The sequence below is a fragment of the Hippocampus comes genome, unplaced genomic scaffold, assembly GCF_001891065.2.
Source record: "Hippocampus comes isolate QL1 unplaced genomic scaffold, H_comes_QL1_v1.1 scaffold257, whole genome shotgun sequence".
Lineage (NCBI taxonomy): Eukaryota > Metazoa > Chordata > Actinopteri > Syngnathiformes > Syngnathidae > Hippocampus > Hippocampus comes.
Genome location: NW_017804972.1, coordinates 118,225 through 135,655, shown reverse-complemented (window position 1 = coordinate 135,655; position 17,431 = coordinate 118,225). Strand labels below are relative to the sequence as shown.

Here is a 17,431-nt window from a genome sequence, read left to right as displayed (position 1 = left end):
CATAAAACATATCAATACGAATGGCATTACAAAACAACAAATGAAAGACAAAAGTTAAGAAGACAACTGATTCAATGGAAAGGCACACAAACCTCGTGGGCTCACATCCACAAGGGGTTAAATATCCTAAGAAGTCTTGCTTGTCTCCTTCTTGCTTCGTTTCGTCAGTCGTTAACTATGCTTTGGTATTGTCTTCGTTTCATCATGGCAGAGCTCACAAAGTAGTTGTCTGTTTGAGTGTGTGTTGGCGAATGCACATGTCAGTTAGTGTTGGGCAAAACCCTTTTATGTTACACTTGGTTCCTGCTAATAATCACCACTTGATGGCATAGGAACACGAACAGGGAAACAACTCAATGGGAAATAGAAACAGCCTGTTACACCATATACAAGGTGAATCGGATTATACGGCGCACTGTCGGCTTTTGGGAAAATTGAATGCTTTTATGTGCACTTTATACTGCAAGAAATACTGCAATTATCATCTAAGGAAGAAGCATCACCCAAACAGGGATGGTTTTACTCGTTTGGGATTCAAATCAACAATCAAGAAGATGCAATGGACAGAGGATTCTTTCCAGCGCCAGTCATTTGGGTGTGATCAGAAATATCCTTTGGAAATACATTTGAAATATCTTGCACCACTGGAACGTTAGTTTGTTTTGCTTTTAAAGTATGCCTCATTTTTAAAGAACATGCATGGCGCTATGAGCAGCACAATTGAGACTGTACATTGCACTTATTAGTGGAGGTAATGTGATAGTGTGCGGGGGTCATCTCAATCGCTGGTAATATGAGATTTGTCATCATTTATGTCAATCGGAATGGAGTGAGTACAATCAAGGGCAATACCATGTCTCCACAGTCTGGGACAAAACTCCAAGATGATGCTTGGTCCACAGAGTGGTGTTTTTCAGAGACAACCTCCAGGATTTGGGAGAGCAAAGACTGAAGTATCCTGCCAACAGTCTTGAGCTCAACCCTACGAAACACTTGTGTGATCCTTTTAGAGGATTTGACCTAAACAATATCACTGGCTGACTTGCGATGACGAGGAGTCCAGGAGTGCAATCCCATCCCACGACAATTTGTGAAGAGGCTGATCACGCTTAATTGTGCTGTTCATCCAAAAAAATGCATGTTACAAATGTTTCAACATGCATCCATCTTTCCATTTTTCCTTTCTTTCTGTATCGTTCAGGGTCGCAGGGAATTCGAACTTATCCCCAGCTAACTTCAGGGAAAAAACAATCTCGCCAGAAAAATATAGGAAACATGTAGATACAGACAACCATTCACATTGTCATTTATGTGGATTCAGTGGAAACTCCTGTATGAGTCGGGTGAAAAAACCCCCATTACAGACAATGGGGCATAATTTCAAACGGCAACAAAGTGTCGTGGTATATTTGCCTGACTTCGGTGGAGGCAACGGGGGTTCAGTTACCGCTCAGCGAGGAGCACAAATGTGAGTGTAAAATGTTTACCGTCTCAATATATGTCCTGCGACAAGTCGTGGGTGTAGTACTGATTGTGTGTAGAGTAACTAGCTAAAGATGTCTGCCTCAAAGAGCTGTGGCTAATTTGGTTTTAAAATTCCACCCGATTAGATTCCACAGATTGGAAAATCTATGACAAAATATAAGGAAATGCATATCCTGTAAATTGTGACACAGGTATATCAATATTCAAACGGTACACTAACTGTCCACGTAATTTACCAGTATGTCTGAAAAGGTTTTACACTTTATAGCTCGAAATTAGCCAACATTTATTTGACTGGACTTGCAACACATGATCAACTATATTGATCACACCCTCTTGTAATCAGTATCTATTGAAACAGTAATTATTATAAAGTGTTGTCAGTACGATTGAGATGATAATATAAAGTTAAACTGTATCTGACAGGAAATGGCTCTCGCACTAAAAGATGCTGAGATGCTGATCCGAAGAGAAGAGTATCTCGGGGAAAGAGAGGGCGAAATGACAGAATGACAGGGAGATGGGGGGGGGGGGTGTAATCATTGGGGACATGGAGATTTGTTGAAGAACATAGGGCAAAGTAGGAAGGTTGCCCTTTGTCAAAGAACCTGTCCTTCAAGTATAGGCCTAAACTGACCATTCTTTTCTCTCACAGCATTGTGTCATTATTTACCTTTTTGGATATTAGGTACAAAATTGTGATGGTCCTAAACACTGACCACATGTTCTACCACAGGTGTCAAAGTCAAAGCCCGGGGGCCAAATCTGGCCCGCCACATCATTTTATGTGGCCCGCGAAAACAAATCAAGCATATCAAGTTCGATGATGCGTGCTAAAGTCTGAACTAAAAATTTCAAATTGCCATATGTAATCCACAATAACATTTTTGACTTCTGATTTTGAAACTAGTTACCGTATTTTCACGACCATTCGGCGCACCGTATTGTTGGGCGCAGTCTCAGTAACGGGTGCTATTTCTGTATTTGACAAATACACAAAACACACTGTATTATTGGGCGCAGCCAGGCATGGTAAAACATACGCCAGCTTAAACATACGGCATGCATGCACGCACACTAAAAACACTTTAGCTTGAAGCATACGGTAGCATGCATGCACGCTAAAACATACCAGGTATGTTAGCTTTAGGCATCCGGTAGCAGCTAAGACATACGGACACATGCTAAAAACACGTTTTTAAAAAGGCAACGGAAGCAAAACTGAGTTCGGTTGTACTTTATTTAGCCATTTTACAATGTACTCACGCGACTGGTACCTGCTAGGGGCGTGCCTTTAGTGTCCTCTTACACGCCTACCCTTCACTCATTGGCGACTGGTACTTGCTAGGGGCGTGCCTTTAGCGTCCTCTTACAGCCCACCCTTCACTCATTGGCGACTGGTACCTGCTAGGGACGTGCCTTTAGCGTCCTCTTACACGCCCACCCTTCACTCATTGGTGGACTTCCGCATGCCTGTCGTCACTCACGTCCGCCTTTTCTCTGGATAAACAGCGTGTCGGCCAGAAGTGCTCTCAGTCAGGCTTTGGAACTCGGCGCATACACTAGACGCTCCGCATTATAAGGCGTCCTGTCCATTTTGGAGAAAATTTAAGACTTTTAATGGCGCCTTATAGTCGTGAAAATACGGTAAATCATCAATTTGTTGTGCGCTGTGTATGTAATATGGGGAGGGGATTAAGCATGTATATGGTTTCCCCAAATTCATAACGGTCCTCCAAGGGAAACCGTAACTACAATGTGGCCCGCGACAAAAATGAACTTGACACCCCTGATCTACACCATCTGACCGATGGTGGATGGGTTTTGAACAGATCTCCTGCGATTAACAGGGGATCACTGTACAGTATGGACACATTTACAAGTAAAAACTAATGAACAATGTGATCCAATTTTAACAAGAAACATTTTAGCTGGCCAAAAAGGCTGAATAATATAACAGAAATCACAAGAACAATTACAAACTCCTCTCCTTGCCCCAAGTAGAGGAGTTTAAGTATTTTGGGGTCTTGTTCACGAGTGAGGGCAGGAGGGAGAGGGAGATTGACAGGTGAATCTGCTGTGATGTGGACTTTGTATCAGTCTGACGTGATGAAGAAGGAGTTGAGCCAAAAGGCGAAGCTATGGATTTACCGGTTGATCTATGTTCCGATCGTCACCAATGTTCACGAGCTATGGGTTGTGACCGAAAGAACGAGATCCCGGATACAAGTGGCCGAATTGAGTTTTCCCCGCAGGGTGTCCGGGCTCCCTTAGAGATAAGGTCGATCAATCAGTTTTATTAATGGGTTGATGATGGCATGCTGAAATGAATTTTAGAAAATAAAAAAGTGAGTTGCTTCAATAACTAGTGGTAACATGCCTACAGCCCTGAATTGATTGTTTCTCTTGAAATATTACTAAAATACATTTGAACAATGTGAGTGTTTGACAAAAATACAGTTCTCCTCAAGGCCATTAATTTAGTCTCCGCTTCCTCTTATTTGGCAGCCATAGCAACGACCATTTGCCTCAGATCTTTAATCACTAAATCTGCACAGTGGGTCATTATCAGATTATGGGATTATCCACTCCACGCTGAGAAATCAAACGGGCTGGGACCCAAATCACAGCAATACATTGCACTCAGCACTCCCTCTCTGTCACTAACACGAACACACATGCATGTGGACACACACACACACACACACACACACACACACACACACACACACACACACACACACACACACACACACACACGAACACACGGACATCCTCGTAAAAAGACTCATCAGACAAGTCGGGCTATGCAAGTACAGAGCATCAACTTCAATGAGTTGATTGGGAGCGCCAAACTTGAGCAAAAAGCTAATGTCTCATGGGACAGACAACTCCATTCAGCATTCTGCTTTGATGGCAACGTCTTTAGTGGAATGGACACACATTCGCCAGAAAGTCAATCCCATTAAATCAAGAGGGCATGAAGACCACATCACCGAAAAGCTTGAATTGGAATCGCAGGACTCGCCATTGATTATACATGACATGGGAAAAATTTAGCTAATGTTCTCCATTTCTGGAAGAGACATCCACTTGAAGCTGAGCAGTATCTGGAACAGTGATTTCCAACCACAGTTGGATAACGTTCTTTCCAATTACCAAAATGTCATTGGGAGAAAATGCACCATTCAAAATGAGTTGAGGTTACAGTGATGCACACCACTTTGGATCGTGCTGTGAAATGATTCCAATCAACATTTAAACCAAGCTTCTGCACAAAATGGCGACAATTTTGTGGAATTATTTATGGTGGTGAAAAACATTTTTGCTCAACAGATACCTATTTCAGTTCGAAGTAAGCCTCAAAAATCACAATGCGCATACAGTGTGATGATGTGGATGCTCGGGCATGAGAGCATGCCCTTTTTGTCAGGTTCCGTCTTGATTGGGTTTCAGCTCCAGCCAGAGTGAAGGGTGTTGCCCTCCTGCAGGCTCACCTGTGCCGCGTTTCCCCATCAAGCCTTGCTGTGTATTTAAGGACTGCCTCGCTTCCTGGTCATTGTTGGGTTATTGACCTTGCTCATTGTTGTGCTTCAAGAGATGTTTTTCTTGACCTTGCGACACTATTCATAGTCACTCTCGTTTTGATCATAGATCCTTGTGTTTTTGTTATTCTATTATTACGCTTGGTCATTGTTTTTGTTTTATTGGACCTTTGATATTTCGTTTGTGTATTCTCCGTGTTCTACTGAACCTTTGCAAGCGCTTTTTGTTTCATGCGTTGTTTTTCCGGACTCTTTGTGACCAGCGTTTATACTTTGTCGGTGCAATTTTCTGTAATAAATATTTTTGTTATAGCGCTTTGTCTGAGCCTGCATTTTTTTGGAATCCAAAAATATTATTCGGTTCGGTCTGAACTGAATAATATTGAACACTTTTGAACCCTTGGGGTCAGAGTTAAATTCCAGTGACCCCATGAATCAAATTATGAAATGAGAAAACATTTTCACTGATCTATGTTTACAAATTTGGAAGGCTAGGCCAAAAAAGGTTAGAGTATGGCAGAGTGATGTGTGCTTCAGTCACAGCAATGCTTTAGTGATAGCGCAAAAGTATAGAAATGATCAATTTACTGATGGGTCTACATTCTTACACTTTTTCCTTATCTATGATCATGAGCATTTTTAGTGGCCAAAAGAAATACGGTTGATGTCAGGACAGTTTTCTCCTCAGGATTTGGGGCTCTCCCCAAAGAGGAGCTATGAACCAAAAGTTCAGCTTCCAGGTGCCGGTCAGGTTTTATGGTTGTTAGGTTGTATATTACTGGAGTTTCTTTTCAGAAATGCAACCGAGTCATGAGTGAAGATTATTTACATCGACACACTTCCTTCCGTATCAGGTGGCCATTCCTGTTTTGTATTGTCAATGCATAGATTCTGCATTTTTAGCTTCGAGCAGGTAAAAATGATAATTGTCGACCTAATGGCTTGGCTAACATTAGCCCTAAATGGCCTGCTAACCGTGGAGAGCCGACACAATGCAGATTCGTCCCCTTATCAAGTCCCACTTCAAGTAGATCTTCTGTCTCCCTTACCTTAAAACTGGTTCACACACGCGCACACACACACACACGCACACACACACACACACACACACACACACACACACACACACACACACGACAAAATAATTAGCTCAACTTTAGCCCTGATTCTATGTCCTGAAAATCACGAGGATCATTGTAACGGCTCCAAAGATAATCGAATCATATATTCCTCCTGTGTGGTGTGTTCAGACTAATCTCGATCACTCGGAAAAACGTTTGGGCCAACACTTTGCATTGTTTTGGCCCAACCTCTCGCCGTGTGTTTGAACAAAAAAATTTTCTTTTTGTTGCTTTTTTTATATCGCCACTCCTTCCTCTTTGTCCTTTTTATTTTTGATTCCAGCTCTGGCCTTTCTGTGTGGAGTTTGCATGTTCTCTCCGTGCCTGCGTGGGTTTTTTCCAGGTACTCCGGTTTCCACCCACATTACAAAAGCATGCACTATAGGTTAATGGAATACTCTAAATTGTCCCTAGATGTAATTGTCAGCGCGGATCGTTGTTCATCTCTGTGTGCCCTACGATTGGCTGGCAACCGGTTCATTGTGTCCCCCGCCTACTCCCCGAAGACAGCTGGGACAGGCATCCAGCATCCCCCGTGCCCACTGTGCGGATAAAGCGGATCAGAAAATGGATGGATGGATGGATGGATGGATCTAGTAATTGTGAAAAATAACGATGACTACCTCACAGATTTCACAACGTAACCCCCCTGATAAACAAGGGGTTACTGTAATTTGCTCTGGAGGCACGTTCTGACATCACAAAAGCGCAGCTCTAGAATTGAACATTTTAAAATTCTCAGTGCCTTGTCATGGTGGCAAACATCCTCTTGTAGCATCGTGCCGCAATATGAAGAATCATTGTCAATACGATGAACCATACAAACTATTACATGGTGACTGGGAAGGTACACCATGAAAAATGAAAGCAACTAGAACCTAAATGGTCAGCCCCCATGCACCTTCGCCTCAATCTGGCCCTCTCTGAAAAAGTTTTAGAGACCCTTGACATCCAAAATTAATGGGTATGTCGATGGTGCACTGCATGTTGCCAATTGCAATGTGAAAACACCTTAACACCTGCCAACCCGCCAAATGCGAGTGAATTACAACTGCGGTGGGTGACAACACCACTTCCACAGCCACTTTGGCGGGTTGTATTTTTAATTGAACTGCATACCAACATTGGCCGATGCTACTCACAATAATGGTGTTGATTTTTTTTTCAGCTTTGTTTTTCTTTTGAAACTGCCTCACTAGCCTCCCGCTGATGCAACTGTTGTCTGCCTTCTGTACTTGCGCCGTCGTGGTATTCTGTGATGATACACGTGCACTTTTGTGGCAATCTAGTTTGGCCACGATGAAACAATAAAAGCTGTGGGTAACTGTATCCTGATACAGTTGTATTACTTTGCTAACTGGAGTTAGCTAACTGGAGTTAGCCAAGTACCTCAAAAGTGTGAGCATTTCACTAAAAATACTGAAAACGATTTTAATGCAAAACCAGTGAGACAGAATTTGCCTTTCATGGCAACACGGCAGTGATTTACGAGCATATTAAAACACACGCCTGTTGTGGCTGATTCCATTTCTGATATCTCAGTCAGCTATTGGGCTATTTAGTGACACTTATAGTGGTGTGCTTCCATACATAATTAATGCAGTTCAGGCAGTTGGCCGTGAATACGTGCCGGGTGCTGCGAGTGAAGCGTTTGAAGTGAAAAATCTGATTCTTTGCCCATTTTGCTGGAGTTTGCAAATGTGAAGGAGTATAGCGTCGCTAGTAGCCAATTGGTGTTGAGAATGTACTTACTACGGCAAAAGTAGCATTAGCACAAGCACAGACAGACACACCCAGCATATCCATCCATTTTCTGATCTGCTTTATCCTCACAAGGGTCGCAAGGCGTGCTGGAGCCTATCCCAGCTGTCTTCGGGCAGTAGGCGGGGGACACCCTGAACTGGTTGCCAGCCAATTGCAGGGCACACAGACATGAACAACCATCCACGCTGACAATCACACATAGGGACAATTTAGTGTGTTCCATTAACCTGCCATGCATGTTTTGGGAATGTGGGAGGAAACCGGAGTGTGTTGTGTGTATTAACTTGTTTACAGCTGTTGAACTGTCAATCAAGATACAATTTAGCTGCAAAAGCAGCACAACCACAGGCCAACAGATTAACTAATGATGTTCAACCTGTTTTTTTTTTTTTCTGTCAGAGGAGAATCACCTGCTCTTCCCCGCTTGAAGCAACCCCCGTAGTTCCTCCAGGGCTTTAGACCAGGGCCTTGCTGATGCAATAAACTACAATTTACATGTGATCCGATTAGTCGACTAATCATGAAAATAATCAGTGACGAGTCAATTATCAAAATCATTTGTGGTAGCCCTAACTGCAATGGGGAAGCAATACAATTACTGCAAGCTTATTAGTCAGTTAAATGTCACTTGAGACCGAAGAATAATTAAGGATAACCAAAGCCAAAAAAATAAAAATAAAATAAAAAAATTAAAAAACATGGACAGCATATGCTTCAACCTATGTTTTAATATTCACATCTCATTCATCTGAGGGTGGATTTTGGTGGTTGAATGAGGCACGTCCTGATAACACAATGTTGCAAAGAGATAATGATACTGAGGCCAGTTGACTTAATGAGATCACATTGTTTTCCTCCGTCGCAGCAAAACTAAAGAGAGAACCACCACAGGCCTGAATTTCAAAGGACACTCGTGGAGTAAATAGCCTGTCAAGTCAAGGTGCATCCAATCACATCGCTCCCTGCCTTTGGTCATTTTGATGCAGAGAAAATCAGTTGAAGCGCTCACATCAGTTGAATTGATTTGCTTTTTATTTTTTATTTTTACAATAGGTAAATCACTGAGAATGTCACTACTTCCGTGTGATCACATTTATTAAAATTACCCCAAACAAGATTTTCCACACGAACTACTGTTTAAAAACAAATTGAAATCTGTTTATGGGCAATTTAAAAGTCATGTGGTAGTTTGAGCTCTTAGTGAAATGGATGGACTAACTTGGACACTTTATAGTGAGCAGTAGTGTCAATTTCATTGGGTCAGAAATTCACTCTGACACCCTAAAACCACTCTGAAAGTGTCACGGACGTGGTGGTGGAGGACCCCAAAAAGCAGGCAAGAGGGAGGAGCAGGGTGAACTTGACAAACTGTATTAACAAAATACTGAGAAAACTAAGTCCAGAACAAACAAAGTCCTGGAAACAACAAGAATCCAAAGTAACAACGAAACTCATGGAAAAAACAGGACGTGATAAACACAAACCAACAAAAGCAATGACAGCAACAGAAACAGCAAAGCAAAGCTAGCGGAATTATAGTCAGCTTGCCGGGTCCATACGCGGAGTTGCTGCTGGCTAGCTTGCACCCTGCTCAGTAGCTTGCACGCTTCCTTTCTGCTGTCTCCCGCAGGGTATTTTGACGCGAACGTACTGGCGCGTGTCAAAGTGCCGCTTTACATTTGACCGTTTCATCGATGGTATTTTCTCATTGCAAATTAGATACACCACAGAACCTGTTTTCTCCACAAAGGCAAATCCTTTGGTCCATTCGTCCTGAAGTGTACCTTACTCGTCATATTTTTTTACTTTTCACCATCTTATTCATTGAAGGATTAGCTTTGAGCTAATGACCGAGTGGGCTGATTCAAAAGGGGGCGTTTACCTGTTTACCCAGCAATGGCCAACGTAGGCCAGTATCATCCAATTAAAATTGCTCCTGCCTCTAACTGCAACCCTGAACAGGACATGAGCAGTGAAAAATTGATGGATGGATTAAACAAGCGAGAATATTTTGTTTTATCTGGGATCATCAAAAGAGCCACACCTGGCTCACGTGCCATAGGTTCCTGACCCCTGGTGTAACCTGATAACACGATAAGATGTCCACTGTAGTAACCGCTGTCCCTGAAAGGGTTAACTATAAAATAAGTGCAAAGTTGGGACCACTAGACCCCTTACATCTTTTCAATGCTCATTAAGCAGAAGGTCTTGCGTGATTTCACACAAGTGTGGCATTAGCTTTGGATTTTTTGTGAGGCATAAAATAAATAAATAAAAATGCCCAAACTCCTCATTGTAATTCAAAATTAGGATTTTCAGAGATGAGAGTCATCAGGTAAAGTCTTGTTGGCAATTATTTGTAAGAGATGCGATGCAATCCAGCCCCCAAACATGAGCAGGAATGACCAAACACACACCTTAGGTGTTCTTTTGATAATCCTGACTGACCCGGCCATAGCGGTCCACTCAGCACACATGTTCAGTGCATTTAGCTGACTGTGTCAATCCCCTTGGAAAGAATGTGAGCCCAAACTGAAGTCACCATTTTACGACTGCTTTCCAGTTCATATAATTAGACTTTCACACACGTGGACGTATGTTTTTTTTATTTTATTTAAAAATGGTCATTTTTGTTGATTACAAAAATAATTATTATTACAGTACAATAATTATTATTGGGGGAAAACAGCAGTTATTAATGGCCACAGAATTAAACAGAAATAAACATATCCTGACCTCATAGACATTTTACCAATAAAGCATTTTCAACGGTCCTGGGGGGGAAAACATGACAGAGATGACACCAATAATGACAGGATGACAACAAATGAGAAATAAATAATCCAACGTTAATCCAACACATCAAGTCAGTCATTATAAAACCAGCACCACATTAATCATGCCTGTAAGAGCTGCCCCTCAACATATCCTAGCCAATTGCATTACTTCCATCATATTCGAATCAACATCGTTTGCAAGTGTCCAAGGTTATACCAGCTTTTACATACCAGTAAATAAGCGACAGTCCATTGAAATTCTCGAACTCTCTCCCCCTCTGTTTCAGCAGAGACATCATCGGAGGAACAAAATATGGTCCCGGTGTGCCGCTGTGGGCCAAATTTTAGGGTAAACACGCGGCGGAGACATGCATCATCTCTCTCTTGCGCATCAATGCTGACTGCGTGGAAGTGTCACCACTCATTCCCCTTGGAATCAATGAGATGGAAAGTGCAGCCCAATAACAGGATGCTCAATGTGAAAACCACACACACACATTTGCCACGGTAGAGGTGACTGAGGGTTCAGTGGTGCCGCTTTTAGTATTCCGTTAATCTGCATAAGATAATTCATAGGTATCCTGCAAGATGCTTTGAAGCTACGACACACATTTTGTTGTTGCCATTTGAAACTTGATCTTAGGTTGGTGGGCTCAATAACCTATAGATATAACGGCATTGCTCAATGGTAGAGTGGTTGTCTCCCAACTCTGAGCTTGTGGGTACAATCCCCGGCCCATGTTGAAGTGTCCTTGAGCAAGATACTGAACCCCAGTTGCTTCTAATGCTGCACTATCAGCAGGTAAATGCGAAGTCACTGTGAAGCTCTTTGAGTGCTTTATTGGGTGGAAAAGTGCTATACAAGTGAAAGACCAAGACCTTAAGTTTTCAAAGAGTGTTATTAAGAGATAATAGTTTATAAACTGGTTAACATTTTTAACACACAAGATTAAAAACACACCCGGACACGAGTCCGATCTCTCCCTATTTTCCTCTCCTTACTCTCCCAAGCCTGCGACTGATAAGGTCTTGGCCTTCCAGCTGCAGGTGCAATGTCAAAGTCTTTGCTGTATTCATGTTGAATCTTGAGAAATGTTGTACTGTGCTTATAAATGCACGCTACATGTGCTGAAATTTTTTATTCTCTGGCTCCAACCATCCTCCAATTGAGAAGATTGGTTGGAGTCTTTCGTTTTTTTCCCCTCCTCTTCCCAACTGTTTTCCTTTCACATCTCAGATATCGGGGCACTAAACAGCAACCTGCCAGGCTTCTCATTTGGTCTCCCCTTTGTTGGTTATTGCTGTCTTGTCTATTTTCCTCTGGACGTGTTGTAACTGCGAAGTAAATTCCTTGTGTGTTTCTTACATACTTGGCTAATAAATCTGACACTGATGCTAATTCTTTGACAATAAAACTCTGTATTTGGAGTTGAGCAGGAGGTTTGCAAGTCTGCTTCACAGTCAAAAAGTTCTTGGTTCTTATCTCAGCTTAGACCAGTGTTTCTCAAATAGTGGGGCGCGCCCCCCTGGGGGGGCGCGAGGCTCCGTCAAGGGGGGGGGGCGTTTGACCTCGGGGAACATGCTTTTTTATTTTTTTACTGTCCTAAAATAACGTGCAGTTGCACCTCCACTACGTTAGGGGGCAGTAGCGCTCTCATTGGCAGAGTTTGCGCAGGGAGCATTCTCAAGGAGGAAATATGACGAAGCCTATGTAGCGCTTGGCTTCAATGTGACTTCGATGGCAGACGAGGCAAGATCGATGTGCTTACTGTGTCTAAAAATTTTGGTAGCGGACAGCATGAAGCCAAATAAATTAAGGCGTCACTTAAAGACATTACACCCCAATCACACTGATAAACTGCTTAAGTTTTTTTCTGTGAAAACGTGCCGAATATTGCCAACAATCATGCCGCTTTGTGGCTGCTACTTCAGTAAACTAAAATACAGGTCCCGGCTACACATTGAGCAGGAGCCGAGAGTTGCTGTGTCCTGCTTCAAACCTCGCTTCGAAAAGCTGTGCATTGCAAAACGTGCTCATTGTAGCCATTAATCCAGACATCATCTTTGATTAAAAAAAAAAAAAAGCACAAATTCTTTTATCTATTTTTTTTTGCTGGTTAAAGTTTTTTTAATATTGTGCTCCTGAGATAATGTTGGTGATTAGTTTGAATACATTATTAGTTATTGATTTTATGTAATTTTATTTTTCAGTATCGTATGGTTTGACATGGTCAGTCAAAAAATATTTATTGTTAAATTAAGGATTTAATGTTATTTATGAATTTCAGATGCACTTTAAATCTTTTCTGTTCCAGTTACTAAAGCTATTCTTTGTTGTAAATTGGTCCATATTCCTTTTTTTATTCTCTTATACGTTAATAAGGATACAATGTTATGCAAAGGTGTACTTAAAACAATTTTATAGACAAATGATACTATTTATAGTCGGGGGGCGAGATGTTTTCCTCTTCCTTGGTGGGGCATGACAGAAAATAATTGAGAACCACTGGCTTAGACCATTCCGTTTAGACTTGGTATGTTCTGTGGGGTTTGTGTGTGAGCTTTCTTCGGATACGCCTTTTTCCACCCATTTTCCAAAAACATGTGTGTTACGTCCATTGAAGACACTTACTTGCCCATTGGTGTGAATGTGAAACTGTACAGACAAAATGTAAATTGCTTTTGACAGAAAATGAGTGGCAAATTTTTCACTTTCATTTTTAGTGGTTATTTGCAAGGGACAATGCACACTGGTGGATGGGGCGCGAAGGACAGGACATGAACAGTGGTACAATTACCTTCATAAATGTGTTAGTATACAGCAGTGGCGGGCGGTGAGTTTTTGACCTGGGCCTTCAACGGGATATTTAGTGATCTCATCCACCTTTTAATAACGCCATAACGTTACGATCATGATGGCTACATTCACACTGCAGAATATGTTACTAAACTCTTCCTTAAAGCACCCAGATTCACAGACAGTTGTCTCCCTTCCAAGCACTCTAGCAGAAGAACCGACGATTTCAGTGGTGTGTGTAAGGTCGACGCATGCACTTAAGGTCCCGAGGGTGTTGCACAGAATAATATGTGCATCGCACAATCTAACTGAAATGTAATTGGAACAAATAAAGAAAGAATTAACCCACAAAAGGACTGGAAGCTCGGGTGGCTGAAACATAAGTTACATATATGGGTCTGTGTTTCTGATAGTGTTTGCGCCTGCAGAAAAGGCCTTGAAGGCCCTGAGGGAAAGCCACCGGCATACTGTCTTGGCAGGCAACACAAAACATGCAACAACACAACCTTCAACACATGTTTTTGGAATGTGGAAACCGGAGTACCCGGGGAAAACCCATTCAAGTATGAGGAGAACAGAGAACATACAAACTCCACACAAGAAGGGGCCTGTACCTCTGCACTGTGAGGCAGATGTGCTCACAAGTTGACCACTGTGCCGCCCTCAAATTAAAAACACATAGTTAATAACAAAAAAAAAAAAAAAAAAAAACACGTAATCTTAAAGATGTATAAAATATATGTCCAAATTTCATGTACCCCCTGGAGTGCCTTCACATTCCCCCAGGGGTGTGCGTACCCTCATTTGAGAACCACTGACAAGTGGAGGCGTTTCAGAATCTTGGAGTCTTGTTCACGAGTGAGGGCAGGAGGGAACGAGAGGTCGACAGGTGGATCAGTGCAGAGTCTGCCGTGACGCAGACTTTGTATCAGTCTGTCGTGGTAATGAAGGAGCTGAGCCAAAAGGCGAAGCTCTCAATTTACCGGTCGATCTACGTTCCAACCCTCATCTATGGTCACGAGCTATGGGTCGTGACCAAAAGAACAATGTCCCGGATACAAGCGGTCAAAATGAGTTTTCTCCGCAGGGTGTCTGGGCTCTCCCTAAGAGATAAGATGAGAAGCTCGACCATCCGGGAGGGGCTCAGAGTCGAGTCGTTTCTCCTCCACGTCGAAACATCGAGAGGAGCCAGATGAGGTGGCTCGGGGATTTGGATGCCTCCTGGACGCCTCCCTGGTGAGGTGTTCCGGGCATGTCCCACCGGCAGAAGGCCCCAGGGACGACACAGGACATGCTGGAGAGACTATGTCTCTTCCCCGGGAAGAGCTGGAAGAAGTGGCGGGGAGAGGGAAGTCTGGGCATCTCCGCTAAAGCTGCTGGCCCCGCGACCCGACCTCGGATAAGCAGTAGAAAATGGATGAATGTAATAAATTCATTCATTCATTTTCCGATCCGCTTTATCCTCACAAGGGTCGCAGGGGGGTGCTGGAGCCTATCCCAGCTGTCTTTGGGTAGTAGGCGGGGGACACCCTGAACCGGTTGCCAACCAATCGCAGGGCACACAGAGACGAACAACCATCCACGCTCACACTCACACCTGGGGACAATTTAGAGTGTTCAATCAGCCTGCAATGCATGTTTTTGGAATGTGGGAAGAAACTGGAGAAACCCCACGCAGGCCCGTGGAGAACATGCAAACTCCACACAGGGAGGCCGCAGCTGGGATTGAACCTGGTACCTCTGCACTGTGAGGTCAACACGCTAACCCGGGGGTCGGCAACATGCGGCTCTCGAGCCACATCCGGCTCTTTAGCGCCCCCCAGTGGCTCCCTAGAGCTTTTTCAAAAATGTTTGAAAATGGAAAAAGATGGGAGTTGATTTTTTGATTTTCCAATGCTGTAAAAATGTGTCGAATAAACATTAAATGTCAACATTTCGTCAACGAATATTTGCGTCATAGCCTGCGACACACGTTTCTATTAGCAGGGCGGGATGTCAGTCAGGGGGCTGTTGTGAAAAAAAAAAAAATCAAAACAGCTGCCTTTCATGTACAATTCATCGAGGGTACTTGCTAAGAATGGGAGTATGGGTAGCCAAGAGAAGCATTTTTAAACTGTACATGTGAGCTACGATAGTTAGCACGCTGCGAAAGTGCGTCCCGTGCCTTGTTCATCTTAGCGGCCGTTACGGCTGTTGCTCATTACGACATGCACGTGTGAGTGTGTGGGTATGCGCCCGTGTGCGGTAACGGGTTGATCGCAGGTGGTTGGTTGTTCGAAAAGTTGATCTTCCGTCAAAAAGGTTTGGGCACCCCTCCTCTACAGGATGAACTGCAGGGGGAAAAAAAAACGTTTAATCATGAATGCTCGTTGTGTATTTGTAGCCAACTTAGTCATGTTGATAGCAGGCTAATATAGCTCATATAGATGCAAACAGCATGTGTTGCCTTCATTATAAGGCTTTTTATTTTTTGCGGCTGCAAACATATTTGTTTTTTGTTTATTTTAGTCCAATATGGCTCTTTCAACATTTTGGGTTGTCGCCCCCTGCCTTAAAGCTAACTACCACTTCGCTGAACTTGTGGCGGAATCAAAAAAGTCCCACACCGTGACCGAGCAATTAATACTTCCCGCCTGCGAAGTCATTGTAAACGAGATTCTCGGACCCAAAGCGGCTAAAGAAATAGCTCAATTTCCTCTTTCAGATAATACAATTTCCAGACGTATTGATGATATGTCTGCAGACATCGAAAGTCTGGATTTGGACAAGATCCGTATGAGTAATAAATTTGCGTTGCAAGTTGATGAAGCTACTGATATAAGTGGACATGCTCAACTCTGCTGCACTGTGTGAGATAATAGCTAAACATTTGAAAACTCTTCAGGAGAAGATGTCATTTTATTTCTCTTCAGCCTCGACTGGGTTAAGGACCCATTCAGCTCAGCATCAGCTGTTGGAAAGGACATGACTTTAAAAGAGCAGGAGGAACTAACTGAACTGAGACAAGATTGTGGTCTCAAACTTAGCTTTGCTGATCTACCTTTGGACAGTTTTTGTCCAATAAAGGTATTTTGATATTGCTCCCATTTTCCACAACATACCTATGTGAGGTAAGCTTTTCAAGCCTGACTGTTATAAAAATGAAAAACAGAGAAAGACTGAGAGCTGTGGAGGAAGAGCTCCGTGTGTGTCTTTCATCGATTCCTGCCAGGATATCAGGTTTGTGTTCATCCAAACAGGCCCATTTATCACACTGAGTGACAATAAATATGAAAGATTATAAAATACTTTTTCTTTGTGTTTATTTAAGTCCAATTCAAGTTGTTATAACGTCATTCTTCAATGTTAAAAATGGTTATAGTAACAATATAACACGTTAATTGTTAAAATAAGCTCTTTTTTTTCACATTTTCAGCTAGTGGTGTGCCGCGAGATTTTTTCAATGAAAGAAGTATACCTTGACTTCAAAAAGTTTGAAAAACACTGTTCTATGCTACCAATACCTTAAAATTCAAATGAGTGTCTTAGATCAGGTTTTCTTGTGTGGATATTCTCGAGCTACTCGGTTTTCCACCCACATCCCCCCAAAAAACATGCATGGTAGGTTAGTTGAAGACTCTAAAATGTCTAAAGGTGTGAAAGTGAGTGATAATAGTTCGTTTTCCCGTTTATGATTATTACAGGATTTTTTTCTTCAAATATTGGAACCGAAATGGGCTTTCGCTTTATTTTAAAACAAACGATTGAACACGTGCTGCCCTCATCTGGACAGTTTTATAATTTCAACACTTTCACGCTCCACACTACATACTTGTTTGCATGAATGTCCGGGTATTATTGATCCACTTCTCACATGACATATCTTCTGCATAAAGTGTGTGTGTGTGTGTGTGTGCGTGTGTGTGTGTGTGTGTGTGTGTGTGTGTGTGTGTGTGTATGTGT

General features: G+C 42.5%; 1 long non-coding RNA gene across 1 annotated transcript; it reads left to right on the top strand.

Annotated features, from left to right (window-relative positions):
- Positions 1-1,848: 1,848 nt before the first annotated feature.
- Positions 1,849-14,512, top strand: LOC109528948 (uncharacterized). Its single transcript, XR_002170757.1, has 3 exons — positions 1,849-1,861; positions 7,795-7,800; positions 14,410-14,512. It is a non-coding gene; the product is annotated as an uncharacterized LOC109528948 (long non-coding RNA).
- The last annotated feature ends 2,919 nt before the right edge of the window (positions 14,513-17,431 follow it).